This window comes from Convolutriloba macropyga, chromosome 6 (assembly GCF_964194025.1).
Source record: "Convolutriloba macropyga chromosome 6, txConMacr16.3, whole genome shotgun sequence".
NCBI lineage: Eukaryota > Metazoa > Xenacoelomorpha > Acoela > Convolutidae > Convolutriloba > Convolutriloba macropyga.
Window position 1 is genome coordinate 37,816,503 of NC_134473.1, and position 5,383 is coordinate 37,821,885.

General features: G+C 38.8%; 1 pseudogene; it reads left to right on the forward strand.

The window, feature by feature from the left end:
* Positions 1 to 2,925: 2,925 nt before the first annotated feature.
* On the forward strand, positions 2,926 to 4,848 carry LOC142340966 (sialin pseudogene; annotated as a pseudogene).
* The last annotated feature ends 535 nt before the right edge of the window (positions 4,849 to 5,383 follow it).

Consider the following 5,383-nt stretch of genomic DNA (forward strand, 5'->3'; position numbering starts at 1 on the left):
GAGAGCCTGAAAACTCCAGAAACGACACTGAGACGAGATGCCTCGGATTTTGAGGAAGCGGCACTGGATGAAGAATCTACTTCAACAAGAGAGAGTCTCCGAGACACGGAGTCACTGGAAGATACGACAGTTGGCTTTTTTGAAGAGGCATTGGAGCAAGCGCACAGGGCAGAGCCCAGAAGGGAGACACGAGCAAGGTAAGTGCCGCAGTTTTTTTGGGGAAGTCAGGACCTATCTTGTTGTGACTGTGAGTGACTATGTGGAACACAAAACAGTCTACTAAAAGGCTTCAAATAAGTGGAAAAACTGGATAATTTGACATTTGCGCCTACTTGAAGCCAGAGACTATCAGGATTCTAATTCAACTATCAGCGAAGCAGGGCCATGTGATGCACAAGCTTGATATCAAGCGGGTTCTCTTGCACTCACCGATAGAGGAAGAAGTGTATCTGGAACAGCCGCAGGAGTTTGTAAAACAAGAATCAGATGGAGGGAAGTAAGCATGTCGACTGAATATATAAATTTATGGTCTGAATCAGACAGCTAACAGCTGGTATAAGGAACTAGCAAACTTTCTTGTGAGACAGGGGTACACAAGAAGAAGGAACGATCACTGCTTGTTCGGGATAGCAGAGACAGAGGGTCACACCTTCATCTTGCTCTGGGTTTATGAAATCATAGTAGCATCAAGAAGCATGACAGTGATCTCCGATGTCAAAAAAGCACTCGAGGCAACATTTCACATGAGAAACAATGCTTGAGAGGTTACAAATGAATCAAACACTCAAGAACTCCAGCTGATTTGAATTTGAAACTTAAGAGAGTACAGAACGGAGACGAAAAAGTGGACCAAAGGATCTACAGAAGCTTTGTTAGATCACTTTGGTTTCTGGCCGAAAAGACTAGGCCAGACATCATGTTCACATTCAACATTCTGTCCAGACACAAGAATGCACCTACCAATCAACACTGGCTTTTCCGAAAACGACTTTTGCGATATCTTCATGATTCAAAAGGTTTAAACTTACTCACACAAAAAAAGCTAGTTATGATTATTTGGTGAAAGGTGATGCAGACTGGTCTGGTGATGTGAACGAAAGAAAATCAACGAAGGGCTATTACTTAAAGCTTAACGGACGTGGCACAGCACTCAGCTGGGGTGTCAAGAAGCAGGCCACAGTTGCTCTTTTTTCATCAGAAGCAGATTATTAGGGCATTGCAGGAGCAGTTCAAACGGCATTGTATCTGAAACAACTTGTGGAGGATTTCGGAATCCAACAAAAACATCCAAAAGCAATATGAGAGGACAATTAAAGTTGTCTCAAATTGTGCCAAAACTCAGTCATGTACAATAGGATTAAACAAAGTGAGACAAAATGTCACTTTATACGGGAGACGAAAATACTTCAGACGAAGATGGGACTATGTCAACTCATTATGTTCCTACTGACTGAGGAGCCGACATCTTCATGAAATCCTTACCCGCATCAAAGATGGAAACATTCAAAACTGTTTTGATGGGAACAGACTCTACGCAATGAGCTCAAGTCTGCGTGTGGGTGTCAGAATATCGATCAATCTATAGTCTTCAACTTAGTGAGAATTAAGAGAAAGAAAGAACTTACCAGATTACCAAGACAGGAGCAAATTGATGTTGATAACAAAGTTTATTTTAATCATGGTGTTAAGATTAGTTTTGTTTCTTTTCTTTCTCGCACTGATAATGGGTATATATATATATATATAGAGCTGATGTTTGAGCCTTTGTTCATCGCCAAAATCAAATAACCATCTTGATCTAATAATCAGATCTCTCCTGTAAATCTCTAAATTCTACTGTAAAATATCATTTTTGTTATTCTCTCATTTTGAGAAATCAATTTTTCTACTTAGTTAAAAACGCCTTTTAGTCCGCTTGCGAAAACCTATAACCCAACACGAGACAAAAACAATTTTTTAAATCTAGTTTATTCTCTCAAAATCGTGAAGGGAAAAGAGACAAATGAAGAAGTGAACAGGTAACAACGATGCAGTTACGAAAAAACCGCTCGGACAAGACTTGCAGTTTAATTAGCATTATAAAAACTAAAAAAAAACAAGTTGAACCTTACACTAAAGGAGTGCTTGTATGTCAAAGGATGGTTAATGATGGGTATGCAGAAGACGAAGCATGGAAGTTGGAGGAGCGATAACTCAGAGAACGCTTATGACAATGGTACTTTTAGTGCTGATAACTGTTAATCGGTTCCTTAGATTCATTGATCACATGGGAAGATTTCTTAAAAAAAGATTAACAACAGGAAGTGGGACATCTGGGTTTAGATCTCAGTTGTGAATGCTCTGAAACGTCTTACGGTTAAAGAGAGTCGAAAGGACTGAACATGGCAAAATTTGTTGTCGCTGTTACTTTTTCTGCACATGATTTCAACGAAAATTGAAGCAAGCTGTCTTTCTCACAAAGAGATCACTGCATTAATAATTGACTGCCGAGTTTCTGCAGTTTTTGTCCTGTGTTACTCTGTTCTTGAGTAATGCAAAACTATTTGTTGAGGGAAAGACGCAAAAATGAGGGGGGTGCACTTATGAGAGTGGTCAGAGTCTCGATGGAAAAGTTTTTAAAAAATACCATCTCTAGAGGAGAGCTAGATGAAAAGTAAATTGGTTAAACTATCTAGTTTTGGGATGAAATAAGTTTCTTTTATTAGATCATGCGACATAGCTCAAGTTAAGAGTGATCTGTAAGATTTATTAAGCACTTTAACTATCACAATTAACTAAAGCTGTTACAGTAAAATTTGCTGATTACTGTTTTGTGATGCAATAAAGTTATAGATCAAATAAAGGCCTGAATATTCTCTTATCCGTTATTCTGACGTTTAGGTCACAAGTCTATTCTTAATTCAACCTATTCTAGTTATTTGAAAAAAACACTAGTAACTGCAAGTTATTTTACATCAAACGTAATAACCAATTCTTTCACCATTTAAGAAGATAAGTAGGCATCAAAATGATTAAAACAATGAGCAAAAGTACACTTTAAGCCAAGAAATTAGTCGATATTAGCCGAAAATAGCTACCAAAGCTCTCTATAAACGCAAACAATTTGAACTTCGGAATTAATTTTGGCATATCAAACTTTCGGTTAATCTTTAACTTCAGTTTTATTGACAACTGCTGAACAGAACTAAGCCTTTGAATAAAGAAACTTTGTCTTACATTCCAACGTATATAAAGATTATGGGTTGTTGCAGTTGCCTCAATCGCCGTTCTACTTTTGAATCAGCCAATTTATTCGAAGCAGATTCCCGTTATCATGAGTCAGTTTTGGGGAAAGTGTTCTCGACCAGATACAAACTGGCTTTTATGGGGTTTCTGGGCTTTTTCCTGCTGTACTCAATGCGGGTCAACATCAGTGTGGCCTTAGTGGACATGGTTAAGGATAGGGACACTGAGAACAGCACTATCAATGAAAACTGTCCAGACCATTCTCACAACTCGAGTTCCAACTCAGACGAGGGAACCTTCGACTGGACATCTGGACAGGAGGCCAATGTGTTGAGTGCCTTCTATTACGGGTACCTCGTCACCCAGATTCCCGCTGGATATGTTGCCTCCCGTTACGGTGGGAAACACATGTATGGTCTGGGGGTGTTACTCACTGGCATTTTTACCCTCCTGACTCCCCCTGTGTCTTATTTGGGGGTGGAATGGTTGATCTGCTTGAGGGTTTTGGAAGGCGTAACAGAATCGGTAACATTTCCCTCTTTCCACCACTTGACCGGTCGGTGGACCCCAAAATATGAACGAAGTTTATTTTCTGCTCTGGCTGTTTCTGGCGCTTCGTTTGGCAACATGGTCACGCAGCCTTTAATCGGATATTTATGCACCCTTGAACTCTGGAATGGCTGGCCAATCGGGTTCCTTGTTAACGGACTAACAGCAATTGTATGGTACATATTGTGGTGTTTAATAGTATACGATTCCCCTGATCAACATCCACGAATATCCGAGAGCGAGAAGAACTATATAAAGCTCAAATCAGAGGTTGTAAACAGCCAGAAACTGAAAATTCCCTGGAAAGGAATATTCACAAGCTTCAGGTTTTTTGGACTTGTAGCTGCAAACTTTTCCTGCAATTTTATAAACTATGGAATGATGTCATGTTTGCCTTTATATCTGGCAGATGTTTTGAACTTTGAAATAGCTGCAAATGGATTCCTAAGCGCATTGCCCTGGCTATGTTGCTTTATTGGGGCTATCTTGACGTCCCAAATTACAGATTGGATGAGAAACAAAAAATACGTGTCAACCACCTTTATCAGGAAGTTTAATCAGTTTCTCAGCTCTTTTTTCCCAGGCCTTTTCCTAATTTTGGCCGGCTACTCCGAATGTGATTCGACTCTGGCTGTTAGTTTTATTGCTATCGGGATGTTTTTCTTCGGAGCTCATTACTCGGCTTGTTACTGCAACAATTTAGACATAGCTCCTCAATTCGCAGGAGTCGTGTTTGGGATTTCAAACACGGTTGCCACAACTTCGGGTATTATATCTCCGATTATAGTTGACCAAATTACCAAGGACAATATACACAGCAAACAGTTATGGCTGTACGCTTTTTACACATTTGCAGGGATTTCGTGGGCTGGGGGTCTTGCCTTTTTGCTGTTCGGATCGGGTGAAGTGCAAAACTGGGCTGTTGTAGAACCTACTGATGGGCAAAGAAATGGGAATGATACTGATGATGAATAATATTAGATTTATTTGATCTCAGCATTGACCAATTGTACATTTAAAAAATGGCTGTATGATAATCTGTGAAAATAATTACCAATAAAAATTCTGTTCCAATCTTGCTCCGCAAAATGTAATCTCCTGGTTTCTGCGGGAAAAAAACCATTATTTCGTGAATAAAAGCTCGAGAAAATCTAAAGCAAGACCATTATTAAAAAAATTTTGCCAGCTAACCATTTTTGACAGAAAATTGCACGAGAGCCATTTGGTTAGCTTAGAATTGCTTTTTGTCAAAATTTCTCTCATCGACTTTAACTGAATTATGATGTCATTTCACAACAACAAAAAAAAACAAATTTTGTCATGGTTTATTGGCAGAAACAATTGAGAACTATATGCTAGCCATAAATTTTAGTTCAGACATTTTTAGGTTTTATTTGAAAACTTCTCAGAACAAACTATGATACCGTTTCGAGCTCTGTGCGTCTGAAATTCAATTACAAAACGAAATCTTACGAAATCTTTGAAAAAAGTATGAGAGGAATAATCAGCGGTGCACTTCCTGCAACTTTTGGGAATTGTGCAAATTTTTGACATTTATGTGAATTTTATTACTTTTTGCTATTTGTTGAGAACTATAGACTTAAAAATA